Source organism: Elephantulus edwardii, unplaced genomic scaffold (genome assembly GCF_000299155.1).
Source record: "Elephantulus edwardii isolate Elephantulus edwardi_28Jun2011 unplaced genomic scaffold, EleEdw1.0 scaffold00037, whole genome shotgun sequence".
Lineage (NCBI taxonomy): Eukaryota > Metazoa > Chordata > Mammalia > Macroscelidea > Macroscelididae > Elephantulus > Elephantulus edwardii.
In genome coordinates this window covers 1,724,371-1,734,987 of record NW_006399787.1, presented here as the reverse complement: position 1 = coordinate 1,734,987, position 10,617 = coordinate 1,724,371, and the positions used below count along the sequence as shown (strand labels likewise).

The window sequence follows — 10,617 nt, the reverse complement described above, 5'->3', positions numbered from 1 at the left end:
AAACCAAAATTTAAAAAAAGAAGAAAAACGAAACCAAAACACCCGGACGGGTGACCCGAGCCTCCGCACGATTGGGACAAAAATTTCAAATCGAAACCTGACCGAGTAAGGAGGGAAGCGGAGAGAGGAGCCGGAGGAGGGGGCACTCCTCTCGGGGTTAAAAACCTCGAGAATCGCCTCTTGGGGGGAAAAAAAAAAAAGGCACGACCCTTGTAGGGTCTGGGGGGCGTTACCCGCTCCCCACCCCGCGCGAAGGAGGGAAACCACCGGCCGCCGCTCCCCGCGCAGACGCTGCCGCCACCGGCTGCAGCTCCAGCCGTCCGGTCCGCCTGCTTCTCCCCTTTATATAGCGAGCCAACAAGCTGCGCGAGCCGCCGCCGCCGCTCCGCCGAGAGACAGGGCGGAGGGGGAGGGAGGGGCGGAAAAGGCGGGGGCACGGTGGGCGGGGCAGAGCTCGAGAGCCGCGTGCGCAGGCGCGCCTGGGCGGAGGCCGCGTCGTCACTGGCCGTGGAGGGTGCTGGGCGGGCGGAGCCCGGGGACTGGAGTAGGCGGGTCTGAGCGCTACTTCCCCAAGTATCGCGTGATCACGTGGTTGGCACTCGGGCGGAAGTCCTCGGCCACCCATTTGGGGCGAGAAGCTGGCGAAGCGCCGCCGGGGAAGGCGCGGGTTTTAGAAACAGGGGCTTCTCCAGCAGCCTGCTTCCGCCGGTGCCAGGTGGTTCCGCGCCGCCGGAGCTGCGGCATGTGCGGGGAACAGTGGCGGCTCCCTCGGCGGGAATGGCCCCGAGGAGGCCTGGTCACGTGGTCCGTTCCGGCCCGTGGCGACTTGGGACTCTGGACACGGCTTTAAGTGCGGAGTCATTTCTCCGAACGTGAAGTGAGATCAGGCTGCCAGCCCCGCGGCATTAACGCTTCTCGCCCAGGGTGGACTCGGAAATGACTGATCTGGGCCTATGTTGTCGCGTTCCAGAACTGCCTATAGATCGTTGTCACGCATGAGTCCCGTTACTAAGTTCCTCAGCTTCTCTACTGATTTTATGTGGGGGACTTTTTTTAATGTGGGGTGGGTCTTTTTTTTTCGTTTTTTTAAATTAATTTTCATGAACATTTACAGAGATTTTGGATTTCCATTCATTGTTGCACTTTTCTCCTTGCCCACCCCTCCCCTCCTCTCTTTGAAAAGAAATTCCTTTATTGGTGTAACAATCCCCCGTTCTCCCCCCCACCCCGCTCCCCATGTGGGGTTTTTTTAAGTGGCTTTTAACACTCGAAGAAGTGTTGAAAACAATTTTTTAAAGAAACGAAAACACCTATATAGATTGTGAAATCACGATCACTTACCCAGGTTGTTTTAATGTTGCCTAAATGCTGTGACTCCATATGGCCAGCACTTAGTTGACGAATCACATCTGAAATACGTTACCCTCCCTACGGGGCACCCAACAACCAGTTCTCCCTGTGGCCTCCCTGTGCGAGAGTTGGCAGAAAACATCTATGTCTTGTAGTGCCACTCAGCAGCCTTTTTTGACCTCTACCCAGAGGGATTCTGTTTCTTAGGCAACACCAAATGCTGTTTGAAGGGCGAACATTCGCTACCTAATTTTGTCTGAAGGCATATTTGAGGGCTAGGGAATTTAGGATGAACGAATGAGGGAATTTATCCTCAAGAGGCCTATCAACACAAAAATGCTTAAGTTGTAAACTTAAAATCAGATTTAATTGCTAGAGGGAGAAGGGCAGAGAGCCTCGAGAATTTAAGGAAATGATTGTTGTGTGCCTTCAAGTCAGAACCAACCAAGAGCTGACCCTCCAGCTGGTTTTCAGACAGGAAAAGATCGGATTTCCTTCTGCAGGATTTCTTCTGTGGATTTGAATGGCTTGCCTTAGAATTGTGTTGTAGTGCAGCTTCTTACCAGTAGATCAGAAAGCTGAGGCCTTTAGGACTCAAATGGGAGTTGATTTTGTTGTGGTTGTTGTTAATGTGCCAGTGAGTTGCCTGCGACTCATAGAGACCCTATGTACAACAGCCCCAAACCCTGCTCTATCCTGTGCCAATCTCACTGTCTCTGACACGCCTACCCCCATTACCCCAGTCACTGAATCAATCCACCTCATAGAAGGTGTTCATCTACTGCACTGTCCCTTCATCCTCCCAAGCATGACGTCCTTCTCCAAGGACTGGTCCCTCCTTGCAACATGTCCAAAGTATGTCAGAAGAAGCTTCAGAATCCTTGCCTCCAAGGAGCAGCCTGGTTTAACCCTCTCAAGGATGAACCTGTTCGTTTTCTTAGCAGTCCATGGTATATTCAATACTCTTCTCCAACACCACAGCTCAAAAGCATCTATCTCAAAAGCACCTTCTATATAAGGACACTTTTAATAAGCTATTTCAATTGTTTTTGTTATATTAAGTTGACTTTATCAAATACACAGAAGTTTTTTTTGTATAAAAAAAGCACCTTCTATCATCCGTAGTCATTGTCCAACTCTCTGACGCATAACAAGTAATTGCAAAGACCATAGCCTGTATCAGGCGCACCTTAGTCTCCAGAGTGACACCATTGCTCTTCAGTACTGTGGAGAGGTCCCTAACAGCAGACTTTCACATCACAATACGTCTTTTAATTTCCTGGCTGTTGGTGCCAAGAGTATTGACTGTGGAACCAAGCAAACTAAAGCTGTGAACAATCTCAATCTCTTCACCAACCATCCTGATGCTGTCAATTGGCCCAGTGGTGAGAATCTTTGTCTTCTTGACATTTAGCCTCAATCCATGACCTTTTCTGCAGCAAGTGCTTCAGGTCCTCCTCAGTTTCAGCAAGCAGGGTTTTGTCATCTGCATAACGGAGATTGTTGATGAATCTTCCACCAGTCCTGATGCCACACTTCTCATACAGCCAAGATTCCCAGATAATCTGTGTTGCATATAGGTTGAAAAGGTATGGAGATAGAACACATCCCTGGCATACACCCCTCCCAATTTTGAACCATGCAGAGTTTCCTTGCTCTATTCTGACAACTGTCTCCTGGTCCAAGTATAAGTTTTGCATTAGCACAATCAAATATTCTGGGATTTCCATTTTTCTCAGAGTCAGGCACACTTTGTTATGATCCACAGTCAAACACTTTTGCATAATCAATGAAACAGATATATATTCCTCTGGTACTCCCTGTTTTCAGCCAAGATCAATCTAACATTAGCTACAATAACCCTAGTACCATGACCCCTTCTAAACCCAGCCTGCACTTCTGGCAGAGCTCTGTTGATGTGCTGTTCTAGTCATTTTTGGATAATCTTCAGCAGAATCTTGCTTACATGTTATATCAATGATAATGTTTGATAATTTCCACACTCTGTTGGGTCACCTTTCTTTGGAATGGGAACAAATATAGATCTCTTCCAGTAAGTTGGCCAAGTGGTTGTCCTCCGGATTTCTTGACACAACTTGGTGAGCACATCTATGGCAGCATCTGTTAGTTGAAATACGTCAATTGGTATACCATCCATTCCTGGGGCCTTATTTTTTGCCAATTCCTTAAAAGAGGCTTGAACTTCTTCCTTTATCACCATAGGCTCTTGCTCATATGTTGTTTCATTAAATTCTTCTGTGCCTGCCAATTCCTTTCGGTACAGTGACTCTGTATACTCTTTCCATCTTCTTTAATACTTCCTGGATCACTTAATATTCTGCACAAAGTATCCTTGATTATAGCAAGTTGAGGTTTGGGTTTGTTCTTCAGTCCCTTGACCTTAAGAAATGCTGAGCGAGTTCAGCCATTATGATTCTCTGACCCCAGCTCCTTGCACATTTCATTGTAATATTTTACTTTGTCTTCTCGCAATGTCTTTTGAAATCTTCTGTTCAGTTCTTTAGTATTTTGAATTCTTCCCTGTACTTTGGCTTCTTAGCACTCTAGTGCAATATTCAGAGTCTCTTCTGACATCCATTTCAGTCTTTTCTTTGTCCTCTGTCTTTGTAAAGACCGTTTGCACTCTTTCTGGATGACACTCTTGATATTCTCTCACAACTCGTCTTTGCTCATTGGTATTCAAGGCCTCAAACCTGCTCCTGAGATGGTTCTGATAGACTCAAGGTCATATTTTGGTTCCCATGGATTTGATCTACTTTTCCTTAGCTTCAGCTTGAACTTACATATGAGTAGTTGGTGGTCTTGAACTTACATATGAGTAGTTGGTAATCAGCACCTGGCCTAGTTTTCACAGCTGATATTGAGCTTCTCTAGTGGTTCTTTCCACAGATGTAATCAATCTGATTCCTATGCATACCATCAGGTGAAAGTCATGTGTAAAACCTGCATTTATGTTTCTTATAAAATGTATTTAGATGCCATCAAATCCTTGCTCTGTTCCACCAACAAGTTTAGGTATAAGTTTGTTAGTACGTATAAAAACTGAGATTTTTTTCTAACAGCAACCAGTCCTCCTCTACTCTCACTTTCCTACTACATTTCTTAACAGTTAGTTCAAGCTGCCTGTTCTAGGCTTTTTAAAAACACATACACAAATGGTATTTATATTTCCAACTTTTTGAGGAAGCTCCAGACTGCCTTCCATAGTGGTTGTTCCATTATTGACAACAGCAAAGAGATGGAAGCAGCCCAAGTGCCCATCAACAATTGACTGGATAGAGAAACTTTAGTACATCCACATAATGTAATATTACACAGCAGTGAAAAATAATGTATTCCAACTTTGTAAATAAATCAGTATAAAATTTTAAAAAACAAACTAGAAAGTAAATTAAGCACACAGAAAAGCATAGTGTTTTGTTTGTGTTGAGGTGGATGGTGTGAGTATAGAGAGGTAACAAGTTCAAACGTGCTTAGAGTAGTATTGCTTTTAAATAACTTTTAATGAATTGGCAACTGATTATTAAATGAAATTATAAATATTGATAGAAATACAATGTTATATAATGTTTCAAAAACACTATGCTTAGAACATGAAAACAGCCCAAATGTCCAACCACAATCAAATGAATTGAGGAATTGTGGTACATTCACATGATAGAATGCTATGCAAATTCTGATTGTTTACTAAATGAAGAAATGTGTCCCTATCCGTTAAGGTCGAATCTACAGGAGGTGGCAGAGAATTCAGAAGGTTTACTCTCCACAGCAGAGCCAATGGTTAACATGACTAGCTGGTGATCAAAAGTTTGACTGTCTGCCCAGAAGTGCTAGAGAAAAGAGATTTGCTGTTCTACTTTCAAGACAAACATCCATTGAAAACCTTATGGAATTTAATTCTATTCTGATAAACGCAAGGTTGACATGAATTGGAGACAGGGTCAGCTCAATGGTAACGGGTTTAAGGAAAACTGATAAGGAACACTGGTGACAATAATGGTTCTGTAAGAAAATTCTTACCTTCCATGTGAGAGACTCAGTTTACTTTCTGGGTGAAGCACTTCATGACCAGTCACCTCCCACCTGTCTCAGGTGGCATCAGTGTTGCTATGGTGCTGAACAGATTTCAGAAGAGCTTCTGGGCGAGTTGGTTTATGACAAAAAGGTTAGTGACTTCTCCTGAAAAACAGATCATGAAAACCTTACCAGTCTTCATGGCCTCATCTCCAGCTGCTCATGGACATGGCAAGAGAGCAGACAGCATGTTGTTTCATTGTATATGAGCTAAACCAGGAGACACTGATAATAGACCTAATTTGGATTCTGCATCAAATAAACGGTAAAAGGAAAAGATGATAAAGATGAGATAATTGGAAATTCAATTATTTGCTGGCTATCTAGTGAAATGAAGGCTATTTGTATATTTTTAAGTTTTATACCAGTCCTACTTTCAAGACCTTTAATTTCGTTTAAATGCAAACAAAAAAATTTAAGAATTTAAAATCTGCATAATGCAGATGATACAACCCTGCTTGCTAAAACTGAAGAGGACCTCATGCACTTGCTGCAGAGGGTCAAGGACTGCAGCCTTCAGTATGGACTGAGGCTCAATGTCAAGAAGACAAAGATTCTCACCACTGGATCATCATCAGGATGGATGGCAAAGAGATTGAGATTGTTCACAGCTTCAGTTTGCTCAGCTCCACGGTCAACACTCTTGCCAGGAAATAAAAAAATGTATTGCGATGGGAAAGTCTGCTGTTAGGGACCTCTCTAAAGTACTCAAGAGCAACGGTGTCTCTCTGGAGACTAAGGTGCATCTAATAGAGGCCATGGTCTTTGCAATCACTTGTTATGCATCAGAGAGTTGGACAATGACTAGGGAGAACAGAAGGAGAATTGATGCCTTTGTGCTGTGGTGCTGGATAAGAGTATTGAATGTACCATGGACTGCCAAGAAAACAAACAGATTCATCCTGGAGAGGGCTAAACCAAGCTACTCCTTGGAGGCAAGGATTCTGGGGCTTCGTCTGACATACTTTGGACATGTTGCAAGGAGGAACAACAGGTCCTTGGAGAGGGACATCATGCTTGGGAGGGTGGAAGGACGGCGCAAGAGGGGAAGACCTTCTGTGAGATGGATTGATTCAGTGACTGGGGTAATCGGGATGGGTGTGTCAGAGGCAGTGTGATTGGCACAGGATAGAACAGGGTTTAGGGCTGTTGTACGTAGGGTCGCTATGAGTCACAAATCACTTGACGGCACATAACAGCAATAACAACAACAATAATAGGAGACTGAGATTTGCTTCAAAATAACACAAAATTGGAGGCAAAATGAAGCCTTAATGAAGCAAGTTTGGCCATGAATTTGCATGATAAAGCTGAATAAGGATATTTATTACCTAGAGCTGTTTGCTACCTAGTCCTGCCACAAATGGGTAACTTTAAAAAACGGAAATTTATTGTTGCAGAGTTTAGGTGACTAGACGTTCAGACTCAAGGTGGGTCTCTAGAGGAAGGTCCTTCCTTGTATATTTCAGCTTCTAGTAAAGGCCAGCAATCCATATCATTACATCTATCTGTAGCAATTGTCTGTTTTCCTCTTCTCTCTTTATGTTTCTGAGTGTGTTCTGATTTTTCTCTAATTCAATGGTGATTGCATTTAAAACTCAGCCTATTTGGATATAACTTAATTAATATAACAAAGCAAACTCCATTTCAAAGACCCTGTGTGGCACAATAAATGAGGCCTGGGGCACTGTAGTTTGTAGTTTGTGGTGTTCGGTTGCCAACTGGAAAATGAGCAGTTTGAACACGCTTCTTCCAAGGCAGAAAGATTTGAAGTCTGCTTCTGTCAAGATTCAAACCAGCAGCAAACCCAATTCCATCAATTAGATGCTGACTCTAGGGAGCCCTGGTAGCTTGATGGGAATGAAGTGTGCTGCCAACCCAAAGGCACGTATTTCAAACCCACCAGCCACTCCAAGAGGTGGGAAACGGGCCATCTCCTCCCTCAGGATCACAGCCTTTGAAAACCTGCTGGGCTGCTGCTTCTGGTCGCAGGCGTTATGGCTTCAAGGTCGCTTCGTGGAGCTGGAGCATTGGTTGCTCAGGCCTTGAGGGTCTGCGGTCCCAATGGGGTCGCCGCCGTGCACTCGATGGCGTCTGGAGGTGGTGTGCCTACCGATGACCATCAGGCACCGGGGTTGGAGCGGGAGGTCATGATGGCTGCTCAGAAAGGCCGGGATCCGTACAATATGCTTGCTCCAAAGGCAGCTGCAGGCACTAAGGAAGAGCCTAATTTAGTTCCCTCCATCACCAATAAGTGAAGAGTAGACTGCATCCGTGTTATTGTCTGTGTTCATCCAAGATCCATCTGACATCAGCAATGATATACCTCGTGCTATGGCCTCTTCTGAATCCAGCTTGAATCTTTGTTGATTCCCTGAAGATTATCCAAAAATAATTGGAATAGTATAAATCAGCAGAGAACTGCCAGGGTGGGTTTAGAAGAGGCCATGGCACTAGGGACATTATAGCCAATGTAAGATGGAACCTGGCTGAAAGCAGAGAGTACCAGAGGAATGTCTATCTGTGTTTCATTGACTATGCAAAGGCATTTGACTGTGTGGATCACAACAAATTCTGGCTAACCTTGAGAAGAATTTGAATCCTGGAACCCTTAATTGTCCTCATGTGAAACTTAAACCAGGAAGCAGTAGTCACAACAGAGCAGGGAAGCACTGCATGGTTCAGGATCAGGGAAGATGTACATCAGAAATGCATTCAATCTCCATGCCTTTTCAATTTATATGCAGAACTGATCATTCTGGAGGCTGAGCTTTAGGAGGAGGAATGTGGCATCAGGATTGGAGGAAGACTCGTCAATAACCTCCGGTATGCAGATGATACAAGCTTGCTCGCTGAAACAAAAAAGGACAGGAGGTGTTTGCTGCAGAAGGTCAAGGACTATAGTCTTCAGTATGGATTGCAGCTCAATATCAAGAAGACAAAGATTCTCATCACTGGGTCAATTGGCAGCACCATGATGTATGGAGAAGATATTGAGATTGTTTATAACTTCAGCTTGCTTGGTTCCACAATCAATACTCTTGACACCTATAATCAGGAAATCAAAAGATTCATTGTATTGGGAAAGTCAGCTGTCAGGGACTTCTCTGAAGTACTGAAGAGGAACGATGTCAGTGTGTAGACAAAGGATGCCTGATCCAGACCATGGTCTTCACAATTGTTTGCTGTGCATTTGAGTGCTGAACAAGAACTAAGAATTATAGAAGATGGATCGATGCCTTTGAGTTGGACTGCCAGGAAAACAAACAAGCTTATCCCAGAGTGGGTGAAACCAGGCTGCTCCCTGGAGGCAAGGATTTTGAGGCTCTGTCTCACATGCTTTGGGTACGTGGCCAGGAGGGACCAGTCCTTGGAGAGGGACATCGTGCTTGGAAAAGTGGAGGAACAGTGCAGGAGAGGAAGATCAAAGATGAGATAGATTGACTCAGTGACTGAAGCTATAGGATTAGGTCTGTTGGAGACTATGAGATTGCCTCGGGATAGGGCTGGTTTCAGAACTAATGTATATAGGGTTGCTATGAGTTGCAGGAGACTTGAAGGCACAAGATTTTAATTGCATGTGATGTTAATGATATTGTTCAATAATTTCCACATTCTGTCAGATCGCCTTTTTTTTTTTTCCAATGGGAACAAATATGGATCTTTTCCATTTAGTTGGCCAGGCAGCTGTCATCCTGATTTCTTGACATAGATGCATGAGCACATCCAGTGTTAAATTTGTTTGTTGAAACATGTCAATTGGTATTCCATCAATTTCCTGGAACCTGTTTTTTGCAAGTGCCTTCAGTGAGCTTGGACTTCTTCCTTCCTTACCAGTGTCCCTCCAGGGCAGTAGAATTGCCCTAAAGGATTTCTAATGTCATAGACCTATTGTTATGGAAGCTAACTGCAATATCTTCCTCCTTCAGAGTGGTTGGCGAGTTCAAACTGCATATCTCTTAGTGGATAGCCGAATGCTTAACTAAAAGATCTCCTAACATTAGTGCATTTGGGTTTATTAGACAATTAAACAGTTACAGGGGCTCAGGTGGTACAGTCTCTGAAGGGAATTACATTGCTAACCTAAAGTTTAACCGTTTCTCTGCCAGTTCAAATCCACTAGCAGCAATGAGGGGAAAAGATGGGCAATTTCTTTCTATCCAATTTACAGCCTTAGAAAACTCACTGGAGGGTCAGATATGAGTTAATTACAGCTCAATGGCTATGAAGTGAGGAGTTAGACACTTTTTTTTTTAGTTAGACACATTTTGACATATGCTTGACAATCAGTGCAATGTAACACTGACTTTCAATCAGTGTGACTTCTTTACCCACATGGTTCGTCTACTAGTGAAAAGACTTTGCCAGTATTCCCAAGAGAAGGCCTGGTGTTGTGTTATAGATATAATTAATGTTAATCACTGTATTTAATTACATGGTTTCTTCTTTCTCTGATTCTTGAATCTCAACTAATTATGTCTCAACTTGATTCACAAGTAAAATAGTGGTGGCTTGGGATGATAATATTTATAGAGTGTTTGTTCAGAAATACTTTTTTAAAAAAGTATTCTAGTGGCTAAATGATCTTTGATTTGTCACTTGTAGTTCAAATCTACCATCTGCTCCACAGGAAATGAGTGGGCAATCTCCTGCTTTGAGATTTACTGCCTTTGAAAACCTTCTGGAGGGTCCTACCCAATGACATACAGCAGCAGCAACAAGAAGTACATCTTGACCTTGATGGAGACTTCTGCTATGACAAGGAGTTCCACATGGACAACTTATAATAAAATACATCACGGCAGGTAGTTGAAATTTGTAGTTATTCTACTAACTACATTCCAATAGTGAAGTATTACTAAAACTGGAAGAAATTAAGCTGATTTGAGTTCTTCTCCAGAACCTGCTTTTCTCTGGTGGTAGAGGTTATGAGTAGAGGTAACAGAGATCCTAAAGTACAGGTGGCAGGAAGATTCTTTTAGTCCAGTGTAACAGTAAGAAATCAGCTTAAACACTGAGGACAACTCTTTCCTTTCACAAGGATAATTGTGAGAAAAAAAACTGAAGAAGTGCTACCTAAACACCATTTTGTATTTTAAAGGTTTTAGCTAATTCTTTTAAAAAGTTACCAGCACCAAAAAAAAAAAAGTGTTTACGTTGACGAAAATGACG

The 10,617-nt window shown here is 43.3% G+C and overlaps 1 protein-coding gene across 1 annotated transcript in view; it reads right to left on the bottom strand.

Annotated features, from left to right (window-relative positions):
• The window catches only part of GTF2A1 (general transcription factor IIA, 1, 19/37kDa), a 76,637-nt gene extending 76,025 nt beyond the window's left edge, over positions 1-612 (bottom strand). The window contains exon 1 of the mRNA XM_006884632.1: positions 566-612. The gene's annotated coding sequence lies outside the window, so the exon portion shown is untranslated. The remainder of the gene's footprint in view (positions 1-565) is intronic.
• Positions 613-10,617: the final 10,005 nt, after the last annotated feature.